We start from the raw sequence: 14,332 nt of genomic DNA on the forward strand, positions 1-14,332 counted from the left end.
ATGATAGAGAATGGTCCACAGACCAGCTCACTTATACATCTAACAAGCCTGGATATTCTGATGGAAATTTGAATTTATGTGTGTCACTTTTGATCATACTTGACTGAACCAATTTTGTATGCAAAGTTACTCTATGCACAACAAACAAGATCATATGTAATACAGTAATAAACAATGTCTTTCAGCTTTTCCTGGTTAGGGGCTGCCACAGCAGATCACTGGTCCACAGATTAATTGGCAGTGGAGTGTTTACGGTGTCAAGTTGCCAGCCCGGAGTCCAACCTTCACAGACGGCACATATATTATATGTAATACAGTAATCCATTGCACAAAATAGTGCAATGAAACAGCTGCACCCTTATGGGATAATGAAAAAGAAGAACAAGCTTTTATTTTTTTTGCATAAACCCTTGTCTAATATGTTGTCAGTACAGGCATGCACACACACACACACACACACACACACACACACACACACACACACACACACACACACACACACACACATTAAACAAAATAAATGAATGAATGAATGGAAAAATACATTAATTAATTAAACAGATGACTAAGAAATGAGCATAACACTCATTTACTCATTGTGACAATTGCAGCAAACCTGGTACTATGGCAGAGAATATTTCCAGGGAAGAATTTGATGGTTTTAGCAGAAAATAAAATGGAACATTATGTAAAGTGAGTAAGGGGAAATGGCTCAGAAGTGTCTAATGTGGTAAAACATGTTAATCATATTTGGTTGCCATTCAAAATGAAAATTGAATGAATACAGAGCATTAGTCACTGCTGCCAATTACTAATAAGAGAACCTCTCGGTTACCAATACCTGAAATATGTTTTCTGTGTTCCTTGCTGCATGAGGTACAGATTATCTGGCATTTGAAATGAGCTTTGAATCTGGCTTCTGAAGTTTAGAATCTAGTAGAGAACAGAGGAAACAGTAAATGTTGTAAACGCTGACAAAATGCTACCATTATTTTAGAGTAAAGAAGACTTGTTCATAGCATCAGGAGAGCTCATTCAGAGTAACAGCCTGGACCTAAGAACACATCCTTGTGTAATCCCTTGATTGTCTAAGAAATGAAGCCAGATAGAGAGCATGTATTTACAGTTTATATTGAAGCAACATACCTCAGAGAAGCAAGCAGGTTAGAAATCACAGAGTGACTGGAAAAATCTAAAAGCCTTCATAATGCCTCTATAAAGACTGCAACACTTCATAGCAGTAAATATATTCTTTGAAATATATTGGTAATTACAATTGTCAGATTCACTTATCACACATCTGAAAACGTCCCCTTACATACTATGTGACAAAAAACAGGTCTTGTAAACAAAGGTAACGAAGTATCTGATAATAAACATGCTGCCTTTCATGGGTTTTACATTCTTATCTAAGACTGGATTCTTCTTGCAAGAGTTATTTCAGTGGGAGGATAAGAGACTGTCTAGAGATAAGGTTATAAAGTTGAAAACAGGACATATTTGATGATTTTACAGAGAAGAGACAGTATTAGTCCTTTCCCCCCATAATTTCTGGCTTTATCCAAAATTCTTGTGCTAAGACATTATGCACCCTGTAAAATCAGGGACAGATAACTGAGAAGGATGGGGCTATAACTGTGTGTGATGGCTTCAGTACAAAGCTGAGAGGAACACTGGATGACACGAAGACGAATATACAAACTATTATCAAAACTCACTTAAAAGTCGATAGAGCAAAGAGTCTAACATTGGCATAAACTGTATGCACACTACAAATAATGAAAGTCTATGATCACAAGGGCAGGGACAAAGCATAAAAGGAGACATTGGGAATGTTTTGTCAATTCAGGGACAGATAAGAGGTAGTATGTATGTGTGTGTATTTGAATGTGTGCATGAGTGTAGGAATATGAGTAGGGGGTGCCTGTGCTAACGTGAGGCATTGGGCCACCATTGTTAACTACTGCAGGAAAGTGCTTATTTGCACTCACAGTAGTTAAGGGTGATTCGGAGACATAACAAGCTAGCTGATAATGCAGCATTTTCTCATTGCAGTTAACATGTCTCTGAATCCTAAATTGCAGCACTTTGTAAACAATCCCTATTTACCTTAGCTCTTACAGCCAGCACCGGGGTTCTTTCTGAATACCAGGACATGCATTTTATTTTATTTTGTTAACAAGAAGTCTCCAACTTAGAACTGGTTGGTTCTGGGGTGCTGGGGGATGAAAATTCCAAATACTATTATTCATATAAGATAGAAAAACATGGACAACAAGATGGTATCCAAAACAGATCTTAGTGGAAGAGACTTAAAAAATAAAAAATAATCGCACACAATTGTTTACATGCAGCTATTTATAGCCTTTTGCTGTGAAGTACACAACTCCCACATACTATAATATATTCATAACTGTAGTGGCTAACACATCATGCGACTATAGCAAGATCATCCATACAGTGAAGAACACAGTAGCAATGAGGAGATAAGGTAGAAATCAATTTGTGAAAGCATATATAATATTATTATAAGAGTTAATGAGGTTAAAGTTAAAAGGGAGAGTACAGACATTAGTCTGAGTTAAAAAGATAAGAGTTAATTAGGTTATAGTTAAATGGCAGAGTACAGACATTAGTCTGAGTTAAAAAGATAATTAGAAGTAGACAGTAATTTACAGGGAATATTAAAATATATGCATAATATAATTGAGGGACTTATGAGCACTGCAAATATGCAAAAACAGTATGCACAATTCTTAGTGTTTTTATAATCAGTCTGAAACATCACACATTCATATATTTTATAGTTTTCCATTTATAGCTCTGTTTTCTATTATGCACCACTGATAATTAATTCAGCTGTACAGATTGGTTAATGTACTATGCTCAAGGGGCAAGGAAATTGTAAAGGATTGTGACAATTTGTATGTTATTCTAAATGGAATCTTATACAGCCTCATTACCTTGTCATCTTTAAATTTCCCAGGCCTCTCAAGGGCTTTCTCCATCACTAATTCTATAATGTCTGACTCCTTACAGATCCTTCAGAACACCAGACTTGCAGTCTTCTTGCACAGCTTAAACTGTTAATTCCAATCTCTTCCCTATGATGCTAGAACCATTCTCTGGATTCCATGCCAGTTTATGCTCAGGTAATGAGCTACCCTGAGGTTGTGATATAACTGAAACACAGGCAATTACAAAAGAAAACTTCAGTAGTTTGTTAGTTAATATATACAAATGAAGAATCATGCATATCTTCCTAACTAAAGCCGGCTGTATAAGAGCTGATGGCATGCTACTCAAATTTCCAGGGAAAGTATCATCTGTCAGGTCATACCAGAAATGGTCAGCTGTGACCTATAAATCCCATGCGGGGCTGCTTTTTCTTGATATTCACAATGGCAACAGCATTCTAGTGTTATACGCCTCCAGCTGAACATTTACAGCTTTGATGATCCTGTTGCGTTATAAAGTAGAAAACAGTTGCAGCTCTGATTATGTTTTTTTCTTAGCTTTGAGTCTTTGAATTATTGGACTTAATCTTTTCCAGGTAAAGGAAGAATGTATAATGTAATCTGACTTTTGTATTTGACAGAATTCTTATTATTCCATTTATTGTTGGTATCTGCTATGTCAGTCCTCATTTTTAATATATGTATATATATATATATATATATATATATATATATGTGTGTGTGTGTGTGTGTGTGTGTGTGTGTGTGTGTGTGTGTGTTTGTATATACATCCACCCAATGTGTATGACTACTTCATTCTGGTAAAGTTGTAGGATCCCATAGTATTTCACCATACTACAGAGTTGGTATACAAAGTTGCTTCATCTATCCTTCAACTCCTGTGTGCTTTCTGTACTTCTGTAACTATTCTTGTAGCAAAATCTCTTCTGCTATCCTTGCAATATTGTGGCCCCCCCTACCACTTCAGCTTTACTCCACTAATACTCCATCAACCTATGCGCAAGTCTTCATGCCCTCTCTGGGGTTCTCTTGCATGTATGGCAGACCCCCTCATGTGACTGCTTTGGGCACTTCTCCACTGTGACTCTCATACTTGCTGTGACTCACAGTATAACAGTGCCATGAAGTGTCAGTAGTCTAAAATCTGTCACTGGACATCCTATTCCCTAGTGAAGTCTGACCACAGACTTGTGATCCTCTTCTTTAAACTCCCAAATGCCTTTATAGCAGACCCCATTGAATTTAAGGACTATAAACATGCCAACCTCAATGTAATCTGTGATGAAATATGAAAATTCACTTATGACTGTGCTTTCCCAGACCTTGATACAGCAGCAGCAAGCTTCATTAAGGAATTGTACACCCATTTAGAAAAATGTATAGAGCTTGTATGCCCTGACAAAATCAGGTATCATGGAAAAAGCAAAAACAAACCACCCTGCTGGTCCATCACCATAAATAAACCATGCCACAAAAAATAAACTTGAGAATTATTTAGCAGATCCAAAACCCCTCTTCTCAAGGATAATATCTAAAGCATTACAAAAATGAAAAATACTATACGGCCCACTAAAGGATCCCATGAGCTTAATAACATCTGAAGCTAATGATAATTATAAATCCTTCTTTAACTATGTTAGAAAACTAAAATACAGTACTCAGTATTGCTCTGATCTTATTCATAATGACACACGGGCATTGACAATATCCTTGGAAACAAGCTTAGTGTCATTTTCACCCTGAGACTTCCATCTTTAGAGGGAAAATCTCTGTCTCAGTTAGAGCTCGATTAGAGAATCAGTTGTCATGGAAATCCTGTATCTCCACAAGTTTAATATTGCCACCAGTGCTAGAACCAGGGACATAAATCTTCACCAACGGATAAATAAAACATGGTGTTAGGATAGGTTTATAACCCAGCATCTCCCAAACATCTTGAATAAATATCTCTTGCATATTAAGGACTGTGACTCACTATCTCATTTAAGCATAACCTAGATGACTGGATGAGTAGTCACAGATTTACTCTGGGATTGCCTGGGATGGTCCTTCTGAAGAAAGGATGTGCAGCCTGAGGGATCACACAGGCAAGGCACAAAATATTATAAGATTTAATGGCCTTGGAATATCCATGAATATGTGTATCCATGGAGCAGCTTCCTGTGATAGTGGCCATTGGATGTCCTCCACACTGGCTCATCAGTATGTGTAAATGTGTTACTTATGGTAGCTTAGGGCAGCATTATTTCTCAACCAACGCTTAATGGATCTTGTGGATCTTGCAGAATTCAATCTGTTATGATCTAGGCATATCCAACAATTGGAACATCCACAGAGGTTCCTCACTAAAAGAATACAGGGCATAAGTAAAATGTCCTATGAGGACCACCTCAAGGCCCTATCCCTGTATTCTGTCTCCTGCAGGCTTTTGAGGGGAAATCTATGCCTGGCATACAGGGCATTGTCAGACCCCACTCTGATGGACCTCCTGCATATCCACAAAACAAACAGTAGCAGAATTACCTGTTCTAAAGGCTTAAACATTGCCTGTGATATAAATAGGACCTGCTGGAGTAATAGGTATGTATCCCAGAGACTACCATGTTTATGGAACAGGCTCCACATCCACATGAAGCAGAGTTCCTCCTTAACCCAATTCAAGTGCAACTTGGACACCTGGATGGGAAACCAAAAATTCATCCCTGGTTTGGCACCTATGTCTCTAATGGACACAGGTAACCTGTATAAATGATCAATTTCCCAAACCCCTGCTTATACTTATCAAGGGTATCAGAACTTGCCAGAGATTTGGGATGCATGGCTAGGCTTAAAAAGGCCCTTGTGGTTGTTAGACTAGTAAACACCTATGAACCTATGATTCTTGCATCTTGTAGAGATGGCTAAGGGATCTGGATATTCTAATATCCTCTAGTTAATGAGTGTGTGGTGAAAAGTTCTTCTGTGAATTTTATTATTTTTTCCTTTGAAGACCTACTAATTGAATTTGTTTTGACAACATTTTGTTGGCCTTTCTGTTTTTCTTCTCATATGTCATTCTTGTATTTTCATTTCATATTTTTCTTTCACTTTGGCAAATACATGCTTCCCCCCCTTTCTCTCTCATTGTATTTTCTGATTCACCCTAATTTTTCTCAATGATTTCTAGATTATTTCTGTCAAATTCTTTCAGTTCTTTCTTGAATGATGAAGTACAGTACAGTGGCTTCTGGCATTCATTATGGTCCTTTTAACTCAATGTCACATAAACATTCACTCATTACTCAGAACTTAATTAACTAACAAAGTTTGAAAATATTGTAATCGAGAAATTGCTAAAATATTGTAATCACAAACATTTTATGTTTTAATACAGTTAATTTGTACATATTGTAATTATAAACATTTTATGTTTTTTCAAACATTTAGTTCTCTAATTTTTAACGTCGGATTTTTCACAGCACTGTGTCATGAGTTGTCAAAATTTTGTCCTGACATATTGTCTTTGTTTTGTCTCTGATGTGTAAGATTCAATGATTTTGTGCAGCTTTGGACTTTTCTCCAGGATTTTCACTGCAACTCAGCTCTACCAAGTTTGATATCCTGTAAAAATTATTAATAAATAAATAAATAAATCAAAAGAGTTGGTGCTAAGTGGAGATCGACCTTCATATTCTTTGAATTAACTACATAAACAATTTAATTTAGTTAATGAATTATAAACAAAGGCGCAAACTCTAATAACTTATCTGGCATAATTAATGTATCAACAGTAAAGGGTCATAAATATAACCCATTAGTGATTTATAAAGGGAGTAGAGCCATGGTGGTGCAGCAGTTAACGTTGTCACCTTACAGCAAGAGGTTCTCCCATTCGATTCTCAGCTGGAACGCCTTTTGTATGGAGTCTGCATGTCCTCCTCACGGTCGAGTGATGTTTAAAGACATACAGGTAGGTGCGTGTGTGAATTGGTGTGCCTTCTTTGAAGTTTGGATGTCGGGCTGGCACCTTGGCACCATAAAAATCCACTGCCAGTCATTAGTGGACCAGAGTTTCTCTGTGGCGATCCCTAACTGGGAAAAGCCAAAAGACATGCAGTGATTTATAAAGGGAAACATTGATGACTTAGTTTCAGAAGTTTAATTCATTCTGTGCCATGATTTGCTGTCTGCTGTCATCCAAAGTTATAAATTGCTTGGGAAAGATAAAGTGAAATGGAGAAGTACCCTCTGACTTAGCTCTATTATAATTATAGAAGAGAAAGCATAGAATTGCAACACTGATTTGAAATCTGCAACTAAAAAAATTCATAATTTTATTAAGGGCAGTATGTAGAATGCCTAGGTCTGTGCTATTTAAAGATATTTTACATTTGTCTCTACTTCTTTGCTAAGCAGTATTCATTTCATTTTTAGAGGTGTTATAGAATGGAGTTCATTATAAGCTTGGTATATCTTAGAACTGATCTAATGTGAAGTGTGCATCATTCCCTTACATACTAGCTGGCTTAATAAGTCATATGTTTCCATAACTTAAGGATATGTTCAAGGCACCCCTGAAATATGTCATCTTTGTCTAAAAAGCTTCACATTTTTAAAATAAAATAAAATATAGCATAAATATAGTAGGATAGTGTTTCATTCATTAGACTGTACAATGAACACTTTGAAAATGTTTCCCTTTTTATTACTCCTCGGAGCATTCTTTCTAGATATTAAATAGTATGCATTTTATAGACAAGGTATAGTTTAACAAATGTATTTTCATTTGCAGTCTTATTATCTTTTTTACCTACTGTATTTATCTCTTTGTTCTTTGATTTGCTTTAAATTACTTTGCTTTGAAAAGCTACACTTCAGCACATTGCAACACGTGTGATAGAATAAAGCTTCATATTTTCTTTATGTTAATACAGCAGTATCTTCCTCAGCTTTGCATCTCAAATCTCTTGTACTTTCCTGACAGCTGTGACATTAACAGTTATAACTTTTATTAATTCATTCCTTTTCCCTAAAGTATGTCTTTCATTCTCACATTCCACTAAATTGCTGATTGTCATTTGTTTTGCGTCTTTCAGATATATACGTTCTCTGCAGATAATTTTCTTTTCTGTGACCAAGAATACTAATTACACTTGAAAGAAATTTGCAAGCGTATTTTAAGTTATTCCATTTTCCTTAAAGTGTCAGTACCACTTTAATAAATTTTCTACTGCTGGCCCTATGGCTGCAGGACATAAAGGAAAGAAGAAGGAGTGCATTTGCCAATCTTGTGTGTGAGTTGCACTGTAATGGAAATGTATCATTAGTGGGTAAAACTTGTATCAGTAGTAATGGAGGTAAAGACTAGTGTATGAAAAAGAGCAGAGCTAGTAAAGCAATGTGTTGCATTTGAGAATGCAAGGAATTCAACAAAATGTCAATACAGATCAATGTGTTAACTCTGGGTAGAAAAATGAATGTCATCGGCTTGAAGTAGAAGTGTAAGTACCACTTTCCTCTTCATCTTTGTGAAAGGCAACAGGATGTTCATTCCTTGTGTTTATGGCATCACTTTGAAATACACCATGATGTGTGGTCAACTGGGGGACAGGTAGTTCTGAACACAGCAATATCTTACATGGCAGGGTCTCACAGGAGGTGGCTGTGTGATATCACCATTCTATGTTTACCTTCCCCTGCAAGGCTTTTGTGGCTTAGTGTGTATTTGTAATGTATAAAACATGTAATAATATAGTCCTTTCCAGTTTAAAACTAGAAAAGTTGTTCTGATTCTGAGTTAATAGAGGGGTTCAAAAATTCCAGGAAAAAGTTTTTTGCAGAGCATGAGCACTGTTGAAATACTGAGTTTTAGTCAGATAATGATGATTGATGCACTTATTACTACAGCCTGAGGTATAGAATATCAACAGAATAAGTAATCTTGTCAAAGATAAACAATACATTTCAAAGAAACAAACAGTCAGGTACTGGCAGATTCAGAAAAGGTATAGATGGGGGAGCTACTGCTGTCCAAACATAAATGTCAGTAGTCATTCAGTACTAGATATTCCCACTTCTTTGGTACACTCACTCCTCGTTTTGTTTTTATGGTTTGTATATTTAGAAATGTACATGTGAAGCTGTGAACACTGAATTGTGAAAAGCAAGTAAATGTCCTACTGAATTTATTAAGTTTAGCCAAAAGTAACCATTCTTGCTTGTTTTGCTTGCTCCCTCCTCCCTTCAGGCTCTACAAAAATCTGGATGATTTTCTTCTTCTATTTCCATATCTTGTGTTACTTTTCAGGTTTTTGCTCCATCCTTTCAACACACTGTAACCAGCAAGGACTGTATTGAAATAGTTGAATTAAATCAGGGATCTGTGCTCCAACAGATCTCCAGAAGAAATAGGGGTTCTATAAACTCTAAAGTGCATTTTAAAGATTTTTTCAGACATTTGATTTCTGGTGATAGCCTGAACAAAATTATTGAGTTAGTAAAAAAATTAAGCTTACCTTTTTCAAGAAAGAAATAAATTGTGTCCAATGCTTAATGTTCAAAGCAGACAAAACAGTATTTCCTGGCAAATTGAAAAGGCAAATGTTTACAAAGATGCATAAGTCATATGTGAAGATAACTGCCTGCTTCCCTAACCTCCACAAAAAGATAACCACTGTCTATGGATCCCTCTGGTGTTAGATTGAGAAGAAAGTGAAAGAACACATGGCAACGATCATATATTTTACATTGCTGTTGTCATACATGTATGCAGCCTGGCTCCTCACCCCTACTCCAAAAAAGACAAACACCTTCTGTTTTCCCTCTGATGGTAGACTAGAACAAAAATGAGCAACAAAAAAGCCACAGTAACATATTTCAGCTTGATGTTGTTGAACATATATACACAACACAGCATACCTTCCTAACCTCTATGCAGCAAAAGATTGCAAGAGTCTACATGTTTATGTTTGAATGCATATTCTAGACTGTACACTTCCACATAGTACACTGCTTCTACATAAAGCATGGCAACCTTCTTTGCAAAACTCTGAGGTCTGACTGTGAGAAAAGTTAAGTAAAAATTATCAAATTGTCTCTGGCCCCACATAAGGCATATCATCCTTTCTCACACATCTTTAAGTAAGGTCAGTTTTATACTAGGGTAGACCCAGTGAAGTGGTTGAATATGAAACCCTCCTATTAAACCTGGATCAAAATCCCCTTATTTAGCTGGGGGTATGGGGGTTGCCAAGCCTCCAGAACTTCTGAGGGACATGATGATATCTGATGAAATGTCTGCTTTCTTTTTGAATGATAATTACTTATTAACTATTTTGCTGCTTTCAGAAGAGTTATGAATGTGACCCCATCACTGTATATATCCACAGATAAAATCAGTCATATTATTCTCAAACACACACACACACACACACACACACACACACACACACACACACACACACACACACACACACACACACACACACACATGCACATACAGATTAATCATTCACACTGCATGATTTCAAGCAAATTGGAGGAGCATCAATTCACGTATGCCTTTGAAGCATTGGCAGAAACCAGAGCAACTTGATAAAACCCACACAGATACAAGAAGGACATACAGAAGTAGCCACGGCCAAGAACTCAACCAGAGAACCAAACTCATATGACATATCATTAGCACTAATCAATGTGCTACTATGATATTGATTCTTTGCTTTCACAAACATTTTGCCATAACTCCTAAGATGGCCACTAATGTGTATGATGCTGAAGGATATGAAGTCTGAAACTCAAATTACTGCAATCCTTAATGATTTACCAGATAGCCCCAAACTTTACAAGAACAGACTTACTATATAAGACAAAATTTGTGATAGTTTGTAAAATCAGAGACAGATGACAGTTCTGAATGTATGACTCAAACAATATCCACAGTAAAAAATGCATCTTGCTTCTCACAAATATATTAATCACACAAAGACACAGATTACTAACTAAAACTTGAGCAAATGACAACATGTCAGTTTTATTCATAGACTGTCTCCACCACCGAGTAGTTAAAACCATTTAGTTGCCTGTGCACCTTAGGTATCTGACTGCAATGAAAATTATGGTTGCATTATTGTATTTATGTCTTACTCAGACAGCAGCTATAGCTTGTATTCTACCTTGTTTACTAAGTACACATCAGTCCTGCACGCCCAGAATTACAATTCATTTCCAGACATTCCCCATATCCATTACCTATTCACATTATCTGGTTGGATGCTGCCAGGTTAAAAAAAAATTACATTAATGTATTTTTTTTTTTTGCAGAAAGAGTAGTCATGGCTTGTGGTCCAGCTGGGTCTATATCACATCAGCGAACGCTGATATATTGAACTTCAAAGTCCAAAAGCTGAAAACAGTGAAGGAATAGATCAGCAAATTTTTTCTCAGGGAAAAAATTTGCTGATCCAAAAAAAAAAAGTATACAGTCAAAATTAAGTGGGGGGCTTTGCCACCAACCCCCATATGGGGGCTGTGCCCCCCCAACTTAAATATACCAACTCCGGGATTGCACCACAGTGGAGAAAACAGCAAAGCCCGGAGAATGGCCCAGCACAGTTTTTCCCTGGGAAAATATTTGCTGATCTGTTCCTTCACTGTTTTTAGCTTTTAGACTTTGAAGTTCAATATATCAGTATTTGCTATTTTTAACATTCACTGATAAGATATAGACCCGGTCCAGCTTGATTCACCGAAATGCACATTTGTCTTACTAAGTTAGAATTAAATGAGCAAGTAGGAGTACTCATCATTGCATCCACAGATACTCCTCATACCCATTGCCTGCCCACAGTGTCTGGTTTGACCCTGCCAAGATAAAAAAAAAAATGTAATAGTTACATTAATGTATTTTTGTCTCATGTGAACAGTAGTAACAACTTGTATTCCAGTTTGCTTTGCCCAAATATGCATTAGCTCTGCAAATCCTGAATTAAAACAATAAACAGCAGGGACAATCATTCCATCCACAGACAGCCCTCATACCCATTGCTTACCCAAAATATCTGGTTTGACTCTGCCAGGATAAAAAAATAATGGTTAAATTAATGTATATGTGTATTTGGGTGAAGAAACATCTTGGCCCTCATTCCAAAAGACTATTCCTCAGCATAAATGACTATGTGTATTGAGAGAAGGCTGACAGCCGGTGTTTTGGAATCTAAGCTTATTTATAGATAGGCCTTACACTGAAGTAAGTCACTTACACTGAGAACAATTCTATCAGAATCAGGGCAGACATTTCACTAAGAGCAACTCTTTTGGAATTTCACCCCTTATATTCCAACTTGCTTCACTCAAATACAATTAGTTGTTTGGTGTCAGAATTGCAACAGCAAAAAGCAAGGTGAATCATACCAACTGCAGACAGACCCATACCCATTGTCCACCCACAGCATCTGACTTAAAGTGGTCAAGATAAAAAATACTGACCACATTAATATATTTTTATTTTAAATATACAGTAGCGAAAGATTGCATTCCGGCTTGATTCATCTAAATACACATTAGTCCTGCTAAGCCAGAATTACAACAGCAAACAACAGGACCAATCACTTCATTCATGGATAGCTCCCATGTCCAGTTACTCCATAAATATCTGGTTTAAACATGCCAGGAGAAAAAAAATTACAATAATGCATTTTAATCTTATATAAACAGTAGCTACAATATGTATTCCAGCTTGGTTTATGCAAATATATATTAGTTTTTGCAAAGCCATAATTACAGCAGCTAACAATAGGGCCAATTGTTACATCTATAGATAACCCCCATACCCATTGCCCACACACAGTATATGGTTTGACCTTGCCAGGATAAAAAAATAATGTTTACATTGATCTATTTTTGTCTCATACAAACAAGAGCCACAACATGTATTTCACCTTGCTTTGCACAAATACCCATTATTCCTGCAAAGCCAAAATTACAACAACAAAGTGAAGCAAAGTGAAAGATTTTATCTACAGACAGTCCTCGTCCTTATTGCCTACTTAAATTATCTGGCTTATCTCTGTCAGGATAAAACAAAATGGTTGCATTTATAGTTTTGTTTCACAGAAATAGTTTTCAGAGCTTGTATGCCAGTTCATATACAGACAGCCCATCTGAGTAGAAATACTAATGTTGCCTGTTGTCTATGTCTCAGCTGTCACTTATGGATTTGGTCTTTAATGTATTTGAATCACTGACTGGTTCTGAAAAACTGCAGGATCAGTTGTTTCATTTATAGACAGCCACAGTTCCCATTGCTTATTCATTGTACCTGGTTTGGCATTGCTGGTATTATAATAATAATAATAATAATAATAATAATAATAATAATAATAATAATAATGATAACTTACCTACGTCATTTTAGGCCATGAAAAGACCCTAGAGAGTCCACTGATATTGTAACATGACTCCATCTCATTTTTTCACTGTTTCTCTTAACCTCTGACCTCCTGTGTGTACTGTATATTCTTCTCACTGATTTAGACTACAGATTGCAAATAGGGAACCTATTTTGGAGGTACAGTAATATGCCAATTTTAGTCTTGATTTGGCAACAGTGTAGTTATAAAGCTGCAGCAAAATCAAGACTAAAAATGATCATTTGCCATGCCACCAAAAGGGGTACAGTCAGATCCAGATCTAGCACTAAGGCAATCTAGGTAGTTGCCTAGACCCCACATTGGCTTGGTTTGGTAGAAACAAACTTCAGGAAAAAAAATAACTTTCAGAAATTCCAATCAAACATAGCAAGCCTTAGAACCTTGCAGGGTTCTCCTGACATGGGAGAATGTAAACCCCATATACCGCAACATTAGGACAACAATGTGAAATGCACAGGAGATTTAGAAATCAACGTCTGATGTAAAGGGGGGGGGGGTGAGAGAGACTGAGCAGGGATGAATTTGTATGTGAAAAACCAAAAATCACATGTGGGAAATATACAAGCTAATAATGGATTGCAAGGTGTGTGTAATGCCCAAGTTAAGGGCTCTGTCTAATTAAGTGACTTTGCTCAGAGTCAAACCCTGACCCTTTAATAATTAAGAGCTGGTAGGTGCCTTAAACTTCCACACCCACACCATCTACCAGCTGCTAGATTTCCTTTCATTTTCTTTCTTTTTTTATGTTTTTGTAGATCACCAAGGATTACAGTCTGTTAATGCTAGTCAGAGTTTCAGAGCTTTGTTGTTCAGTGTCAGTGTACAACAGATAGCATGCTAGCTTTTGGTGCACATAGCTGTGAGTTCTTTTCCCATACCAGGCAGATCAATTGCTGACACTACTGTGCAGCATTGGTGGGGGGTGGGTTGCTGCACTCCTGAGTG

This window comes from Protopterus annectens, chromosome 2.part0 (assembly GCF_019279795.1).
Source record: "Protopterus annectens isolate FY-2018-M chromosome 2.part0, PAN1.0, whole genome shotgun sequence".
In the NCBI taxonomy this organism is placed as follows: Eukaryota; Metazoa; Chordata; order Ceratodontiformes; family Protopteridae; genus Protopterus; species Protopterus annectens.